Source organism: Nannospalax galili, unplaced genomic scaffold (genome assembly GCF_000622305.1).
Source record: "Nannospalax galili isolate Female #2095 unplaced genomic scaffold, S.galili_v1.0 scaffold87, whole genome shotgun sequence".
Lineage (NCBI taxonomy): Eukaryota > Metazoa > Chordata > Mammalia > Rodentia > Spalacidae > Nannospalax > Nannospalax galili.
The window spans coordinates 4253064-4262968 of NW_008360320.1; the positions used below are offsets into that span (position 1 = coordinate 4253064).

At 35.7% G+C, this 9905-nt stretch overlaps 1 protein-coding gene and 1 pseudogene across 2 annotated transcripts in view; one reads left to right on the forward strand and one right to left on the reverse strand.

Moving 5' to 3' along the window:
• The window catches only part of Acvr2a (activin A receptor type 2A), a 91794-nt gene that overhangs the window by 68133 nt on the left and 13756 nt on the right, over window positions 1–9905 (reverse strand). The window lies entirely within an intron of this gene.
• Window positions 8979–9281, forward strand: LOC103727328 (annotated as a pseudogene).

The following is a 9905-nucleotide window of genomic DNA, read 5'->3' on the forward strand; positions in this document are numbered from 1 at the left end:
ACCCCCACCCCCACCAACTCCCCAATCCATTCTCTATGCTGGAATCTCAAGTGCAGAAAAGAGATGGGTTGGACTGGCCCCAGTGCTGACTCAGTCAGATGGTTGCTCTCCCTGGAGGACCCCAGAGCTGATAGCTCCAAGGCTGCAGAGTCCTAGCCTGGGCTCCTGTCTAGATTTCTTACAATAAAATTATACTTTTCTTTCTATATTCCTGGACCCATCCTGGTCCTCCACACAATCTCTTTCTTGCTCTCCTCTACAGCCTGTTAATGTTGGTATTCCTGAGGTTGGCCTTTGGTTTTCTTTTCATTCATTCTGCCTTGCTGATTTCATGCCTGTACATCTATTGGGTAGATATCCAATGTCTCTCTTCAGTTTGGATTTACATCTATGACTTATTTGACATTTCTATCAGGATGGCCATAGGTACTTTAAAGTCAGCTAGACAAAAAACAATAGCAATGCATCTTTTCATTCTAAAACATGAAATAAATGACAACACTCTATTCAGCAAAAAGCTAGCCCTCCCTAGTAAATCAAGCCCTTTGTGGTGTGACCCCAATCCAACCTCTGCACACAGACTCATCCTCCAGTCACTGCACAATGTCCCATACATACTTCATGATCTAGGTTTCCTGAACTCATTTCCTCAAACAACAGCAATCATCTATATACCTATATAAGTTGTTTTCTTAGTCTGGTCATTTCTAGCTCCTTTAATCTCTTTCTGCTCCAAGTGCAATCCCTGGACAGAGAGTAATGTTAGAAATGCAGAACCCAGGGCCTCACTACAGATATCCAATCAAAATCAACATTTTAACAATATCTCCAAGTAACTGGTATATATACAATGCATAGAATGATATACAGAAAGGCCACAATCCCTGAGAAGCAATACTTTTATCCACTATGATCACTAATACAACATAGAGCAGGTATCACAGCCAAGGGCAAATTCTGCATACACCACTTTCAGAGCCTTAGTCTACATCATTTCTGTCCATACACTACTTTGACTAAGAAAGTAGTAATGAAATGCTCTTGACTCTTCAGTTTTCACAGACACTACTCTCCCTCTGGATTTAATGCTTGATACTACTTTGACACTACATGACACTGACACTACATGACTATATGACACTGGCCTATAATTCTCACTCCTTGCCTCAGGCTGTATGTCTTCAGAACCTGGGAGAACTTGGCTTACTGAGCTTTCTCACCACCAGGGAACATAGTCACCAGGCTTATGAGAGGTAACAAGCAAACAAAAAATTCCTTACACCTTATTCAACTGGTGAATTTCTAGACATCCTTCATGATTGTTTCAAGCATCATTGATAGAAAACATGAACTGATGCCCTACACACTGAATGAGGCCATGTTTTATTATAATCCCAAAGCACTTTCATACAGATACAGTGTGCTCTATAATTGCTAGCTTACTAATCATTCTCCTCAAATGAGGCTGTGATTCTTCTAGGGGAAAGGTTATATCTTATTCATTTTCAGAGTACCAGACCTGACATATATTTAATATTTACAAGATGACTAATATCAAGTCTGGAGCTTAAGAGGGAGGATCAAAGTCAGCTATGTACCTTTGGATCTCCACATTTAGTTAAAACTAAAGATGAGTGATGACATTACTTTAGTGGGAAGGATATGTAGAAAAGAAGTTACATAAGCAATAAACTGAAAAAGAAAACAAAAAGGGTGAGAAGAGGGAATATTAGGGTGGCAACAGGCAACAGTCAGAAAAAGGAAGAAATTAAGAAAAATGAAAACAGTCTGAAGGAACACAAGTGATAGCATCAGATTCAAAGAAAAGTCAAGTAAAATGCAAACACAGATTGGCACTCTTTAGATTAGACAATTAGAATATAATTAATCTTTGAGGGAATTATTTCAGGTCAACAGTAGGTTAAAAAGAGAAGAAAAGGTACAGAGAGAAAAAAGACTCACATTAATTTATTCAACAAATCTTTGTTGTGCAATGAGCATCAGGAATGCAACAACACACATAAGAGCTACAATCCCCACCCCATGGATCTTTTAACAGCAATAAATTCCAGAAGAAAAATGGCAAAGTACTCAAAAAGATGAAACCGAAGAGAATCTGAAATGCATCTATCACCAGGTAGAAGTCCTCCTAAATGAGCAAAACACTAAAAACTTGTTTAAAGTAGGGGCTGGAGAGGTGGTTCAGCCAAAAAGGACTTGCTGCTCTTAGAGGACTGGAGTTTCAGTTCCTAACACCCACATGGGGCAGCTCACAACCACCTGAAACTCTAGTTCCAAGGGATCCAAAGCCCTCTTCTAGACTTTACAGGCATTTACACACACACATGCATAAACATAAATAAAAATAACTCAAATGTTATTCGGTTCCAGGCACCATTCATTTTTGTAATCAATGTGTCAAATGTTTGTATACTGAATTTTCAATACATATTACATTAATAGAAAAGATTTAAAATTCCAAAGCAATATATCTTAGATTGAGCCTTTTGATAAACTGTAAAACCTGGCTGATATCAATTATAGCTAAATGAATTATGAATTAGCTTCTCTATAAATTCAGTCACCAAATTCAATCAAATCACTAAAGATTATTATTTGTCTTCCAGCACTCATTTGTCAATTTTTATACTTCCTACTCTTAAAAAAATACAGAAAATAAGGATTTATCTTCTATTTTCTTTATTTTATCTCACTTTCTTTAAGGTGACACTTGAAAAGCTTGAGGTTCTTAGATCTGGGCAAACATCAAGTATCACATCTTTTTATCAATATGAGGGAATGAAACCACAAATCTTAATGGCAGAACCACTCATACCAACACAGCATGTTCTTTCTCATTCACCTAACACAAGCAACCAGTACCAAATGAGCCATTAATGACCATTACCATTAAGTTTTTTTCCCCAAATATGTCACAAAGAACATAAATTTGTTTTCTCCTACATGAGCAAATTACAATTTAACTTCTCTGAATCAAGATGCACTATTTTAAGAAGATGAAGATGCACTGAACATTTGATTAATTACTTAAGTAGTGATCAGAGCAAAAGAATTCTGACCTAGTTCTAATTCTGACTTATCATATAACTAAAAGGAACAACTGTTCCTCAGTCTTTACACAGCTGTACTTTCATTTCAGACATGGAGAAAGTGCTGCTATATCAGCCACAGGAACGGAAACACACCATCAACACCTCAACTTGATAACTTGGCATTTCTGACTACATCATAGGTTTCAAGAGGTGTCAGCAACAGCAATATTAGGGCGGGAACGGGAAGAAGAAATCTAAGCAGAACAGGTTGGAAGGAGGCTGCACTACCCAAGAATTGGTATCTCAAATTGTAATATATCTTAGAATATTTTATTCAATAGGAAATATAAACCCTGAAGACTTAGGTTAGAACCCCAGCACTCCAGCTTACTTAGTCAAGTGCCTTAGGTAAGTCAATGAGTCTCGGTTTCTTCATCTAGAAAATAGGAATAAAATTTATCTTACAGGAAAAGTCATGCATACTTACCACTAAACTTACAGGCACTTAGCTCAAAATATACTATAAGTTGTAGTTGTTGATGATCATGGTTTTAAGAAATGAAGTCATTAGTAATATTATTAAACATAGTATAGTATTATTAAACACTATAGCTAGGCTGTGACATAACTTGTCATGAAATCTTGACTAAGGAAATATAATAATGTAAAATTCTGGCAAATGTACATGAGATTGACCCATTAGGAAAACAATTTTAAACATTCTTAATCAAAAAGCAAAAAAATGACTGAGAAAAGTACTTAAGCAATCAAAAGCAGAATTTACCTATAAATTCTTTCTATTAACAATTAACACCTGTGGGTTTATGGTTACCATCTAGCCAAGCAAGAGCAAAACAACAATGCCCTAGAATTAGAGCTCATTTTGGTGCTTTTTACTCCTATATTACTATTTTTGGCTTCTCGGGTCCAAAACATGGTTTTCTCAAAGTGTGGCATAAAGATTATCTACAAAACAACCACCGTATAAATTATTATACACATTTCTCCTCTGGTAGAGGTGGATTAAAAGCTGGTGAGCATTCTTTACAGGGATTAAGTTTCAGCCCCACTGTTTAGTGATTTCAGATAAATTATATTATCACAAGTCTGGGTTAAACAAACAAAAATATAAAACTCACTTCAAATAAGTTAAAATAGAATTAAATAGGTACATAAAACCTGAATAAATGGAAGTTCTTTTCCCAGAAGTGTTGGTATCCAAATACTGAAAAATTAAAACAAGACAAGCTTCTGGAAATTTCAGTTACTCACCTAACACATCCACCCCCTTTATCTCATTTGCAAAAGGTTTTGTGCGCAACACTCTCATTTGGGAATGTACTACTGCACAACATACTGCTCCACTCAACAATTTTCTGACAAGATCGCCCATATTTTTATGCAAATACTACTATTAAATCACATCATTGAAAGTGCCAGCATTCTTCTCTAATAATCAAATGATATTCTACAATTAAACAAGAATCAAAGAAATAGTACTAATTTTAAAATATTATTTGCATCCTGAATTAAAAAAAGATGGTCAACTGCCAAAGTATAGTCTTCCAATAAATATACTTGAATACCCTCAGGTTTATTTTTTAAATATTTATTATTTTATTTTAGTGTAGAAAAATACTGCCTGCATGTATGTACATGCATCCATATCCTACAGTGCCCTCAAAGGTCAGAAGAGGGAGTTGGATCCCCTGGAACTTGAGTTACAGGTGGTTGTTAGCCACCATGTGGGTGCTGAGAATCAAACCTGGGTCCTCTGCACGAGTAGCCATCTCTCCAGCCCCAATGCCCTCAGTTTTAAATTCACTACATTTTAACTTATAATAAACAGTTTAGACATTGCTGAGCAATAACAACAAGCCACATCAGCAATTAACATGAGTTACTTAAAATGTGAGAAATTATTCAAGCACAACAGAACAATTTATACTTCACAAGAATTATATAAAGTACATAAAATCATTATCCTCATATCCTAGATGAAGACCAGGAAATGTGGCTCTATTGCTTTTAACTGGTACTAAACACTAATTTTACATTGAATAAATCTAAAAGAACTTAGGATAAAATAGTGGAAAAACACAATTAACAAGCAATTTTAACATGGAAAGGTGAATACATATGCGGGAAAGCTAAAATATCAAATGATGGGGATAAAAGATACTAAGCTTAAATCTTCAGGAACTACTAACTGGAACTCATTCCTGGTAATTGCTAATTCCCAATGCAAAGGTAAGAATTCCACCCAGCCTAGGAAAGAGTAATACACCTATCATCTTTCCAGGGATGTGTCTTCTATGATTTTGTTACTTTTCTAGAAAATAAAAATAGCTTTTCCATCAATCTTTTTTTTACAATTCCAAATCAAGTTAGAGATCAGAATCAATATAAAATTTTTTTATCATATTTGCTAATTCAACACATAAGAGACATGTCCTAAAGATATGTTCTATGATTTTTAAGTGCTTAAAATAGGTAACTTGACTCTGAACTAACCCAGTGTTGCTTCTTTCATGTAACTTTAAAAAGAACCACCCAATTAGCATATCAAAGGTACCATAAACCAAGACTTCTACTTGTAACCCAATTTAATAGCAGGCCCTGTTTTACCTGCACTCACTTGTAAATTGCCACCTGGGAACAGCCAAGCCATCTGGGTGGCCAGGTGGCCCTTCTACTTTGGTTTCCTTCTAATTCGCCTTTCAGCTCTTCCACACCAATCCTCATCCTCAACTCCCTGATATTTCTAGAATGAGTTAAGGGTGCAACTAGGAGGATGCAAAATTGAAACAGAACTGCAAAAAGAAGAAAAAAATAAAGGTGTAATCTTCTTCTCTTCTACCATGTTGTTCATGTGGAGTTCCATTTTCTTCCCACCTTACCAGAGGCCCTATTACTGAAGCTAATGCCTTACCTCAAGAAATCTGGTGAGTCGCCACCAACTGGGATGGGTTTCATATCCTAAAACACAAAGGCCACACCTATCTTCTTTCTTTCACCTAAACAAAGTGGGCATCTCTTTGAATCTGAGTTGTAAAGCTTGTTAGCTGTAAGATCCTGTTTTCTCATCTGTAAAATAGGTAACTACCTCATAAAGAAGCTCAGTACAAGCAGCATACTGTAGAAGGCAATCAGGAGGCTTCCTTTATAGATTTCATTTTGCTTTCACACAGAATAAGAAGGAGAAAAGCATGTTAAGATCAGTATCCCAAACCCTTACAGCACAGGCTTTTAAACCAGACCACAATACATTTTTCATTGGGATCTAATACATATAAACATATACTGAAATTTTACAAACATCCTTCACAATGAGTGACTCATTCTAGTGTTTTCTATTTTCTTTCTTTCTGTCAGTGCTGACATACTACATGGATTTCAGGATGCTCTAATGAGTTATGACCTACAGTTTGAAAAGAAAACTGCCTTGTACCCTTCTCTTTCCCTAACTTTCTTCTTCCATTCCATCCTCCCTAGACACATGAACAAAGCTCTTTTTAGTCTTATCACAGGATCCTATAGGAGTCCCTAAAAGCAGGTTGCATGTTAGGATGCAAGGTCTAGAAGAATGATGAAGGAAAAAGAATATTCTAATGATAATGTGGAAAGTCTGTGGTTCTGGTCCAAGAGGGAATACTACCATCCATCTTCCCTCAAAGAATGTGCTATGCCAGGGGGTTAAGTACATGAGAGGTAAAACAGGCTTACAGATAGGTCTGAGACCACAGACAACACATGACAATGGTTTTATAAGAAAATGTGTTCTAGTTTCCCGAGAAAGTTTTGTTCGGTGATAATATACTTCTAGTTGAGGGAGAAGTGCCACCTACACAGTGTCCGAGAGACCAGCAATCTACAGACCAAATTCAGTTTGTGGCCTGGTTTTATTCAGTCCTAAACAATGGATTTTATATTTCTAAATGTTTTTTTAAAACAATCAAAATATTTTGTGACACATGAAATATGTCTATGAAATTCATATTTCAGAGTACAAATAAAGTCTTATTAGAACAGTCACACTGATTTGTTTATATATTATGGTTATTTCTGTGTTAAAACTGCCAAAGTTAAGTAACTACTGCCCTAAAATATTTGCTCTCTGGACTTTTAAAAAAATGTTTGCAGACCCCAGTCCTAAACACTTAAAAGCACTGGTCATTCATTCACAAATAATTACTAAGCACTTATATGCTAGACACTGGGAACTATACAGTGAATAAGTCAGATATGGTACCTCATAAAAATTAATGGAAAATAAATGGAAAGAAGTTCAGAGGAATAAGAAAGGTTTTGACCTGCAGTTTAGTTTGTTGTAGGAACTACACAGTGGGCCAATATAGCAAAAGATGAAGTTGGACAGGGGTCACCATAAGGAATAAGCATTCCTTTAATATTGAGTTGCTTATACAATTAATATCTTTATTCATCGGCAGCTTATAAACAAATGTCTACTCATTAAGAATCACAAATTCAGAATCACAAGTATTGCTATAGTTTACTTGAACCTTCCCCATTCCATTCTACTCCTTGGAAAGAAAAGTCACTGGATTAATTTCAAATATTTGGTAAACCAATTCAGTTTTAAACTTCATGTATACAATTGCATGGGAGTTCATCTGAATTTGTATGTATAGTCTTGGATCAGTCCTCATGAAATCTTGTGAGGTAGGCATTATAAACTCTACACATGAACAAACTAAGGTTACAGAATTTCTCCAAGTTCACAGTATATGACACTATTGTAGACAGAGGACCCAATACCAAAGTTTTCTCTTTGCCACATGTTCACTCTTTCTCATATACTAATCTAAAAATTGCATAATTCCTTTCACTGAATTTGAAGATAAGGGAAGTTCTTATAGCCATTTGTTTTAAAAACTATCTTTGCCAAACAGCTACATTTCTACCAACAATATTAGTTTTTCTCTTAACTACCCTGTACTGATATACCATGTTCCAATGGTAGAAAATACTATAAACTGCAACAGACAAGGCTCATCAACTCTTCTGTTCTCTAGTTTAATGAACTGATTTCCTTTCATACCATGGATATAAGGCTAACTATAAAAATGCTACTTAAATCAAAGCTGCTAAAGATATGTTGCTAGTCTATGCAGAACTACAGTTCTTATTATGGGAATAATCTTGGGTTACAGCAATTAAAAAAAAAAACAAACCTGTAGATAAAAGATCAAAACTAAGCTTCACTGACTTAAGTTGGAAATGGTTTATCTACAGTCCTCTAACCTAATCTGTGCTTTTACTTCACCCTTCAAAGCTGAGAGCCAGCTTAAGAAGTTTATTCTTCTTTCATCCTGATAGAGGTAGTCACTTGTGAAAATAGTATTTGACAGTTTATGAGACCCTCTCAGCACACCAAGCCTCCTACTTTATTTGCTTCTATTATTTCTAGCTATCTCAGTTTAAGAAAAAAATACATATTTACAATTTAACAAAAAATATAAGAGGCAGCCTGGAGAGATGAGTCAGCGGTTAAGAGCACTGGCTGCTCTTACAGAAGATCTGAGTTTGAATCCCAGCATCCACATGGCAGCTAACAACAATCCGTAACTCCAGATCCAGGGGATATTACACCTTCTTCTGTCCTTCTCAGGGACTGCATGGCACAGGTGTATTTACATACAGGCAATACACACACATAAAATAAAAATAAATAAATTAAAAAAAATAAGAGGCAACTAATTCCTAATTCAACACCCAAACAGTATTTATGTATTTTTAAAGAATAAAGTAAAAAAATAAGAAAAGGTCATTAGCAAGTAATATTTGTATGAAATATTTATTTATATAGAATAAAATGATGGTCAGTACCTATTCAATTTTTTTGTTGTTGTTCAGAAAAATATTTTAGCTCTCCACCCTCCTTCCTGCAGCACTCAAGGGACCATGGCAGATTCTCAAGTGAGTCAGATCAAGATAAAGACCAGCGTGGTAAAGCAATTAGTCAAAGAAAAAGTGATGTATGAAAAAGAAGCAAAGCAACAAGACGAAAAGACTGAAAAAATGAAAGCAGGCAGGGATCCTGCAAGAGTCCCAGATGATGATCCCAGATTGCCAGTGCAGGTTAGAGGCAGCATATATTGATCTGCAGCAGATATTAGAAAATTAGAAAATGAAAAAGACTTGGAAGGAGCTGAAGAGTATAAAGAAGCCCATTAAATACTGGTTTCAGTCAAGTTAGAAGCTTGAAACTTTTCTGTACAGGGTGTTTTGCATTAAGTCCCAGGGTCCATTCTACAATTCATGATCTTGACCACTGCTGAGTATTTAGTAAATGAGAATGTGATTCCTTTTATGCAGTTGCACATATTTTTCTTTGCATAACGTGTCATAAATGAGTTCATCTAAAAATAAAGAAAAAAAGATAAATATTTTAGTCTACTTCCAAATATCTGTAGAAGGGGCTGGAATAATGGCTCAGAGGTTAAGAGACTGGCTGCTCTTGCAGAGAACCTAGTTGAGTTCCCAGCACCCACATGGTGGCTAATAACCATCCATAACTACAGTTCCAGGGGATCTGACACGCTCTCCTGGTGTCTGTGGACACTGCATGCATGTGGTTCACTTACATGCAGCCAAAACTCTCATACACATAAAAAAATAAACAGAATTTAAATAAATAAAATATGTGCAAAGCAAACTGCTTCTCTATCACTAGGCCCACCTTGTATGAAGAACCTAGAAACTGCCCTGACTTTTATTTACCATCATTTTCTTCTACTCTCTGACTTTCATTTCTTCTCAGTATTTAAAGTATACTTGCACAAGTTTATTTCACGTCTAAACTTTAATAAAATAATTTGTAAATTAGAT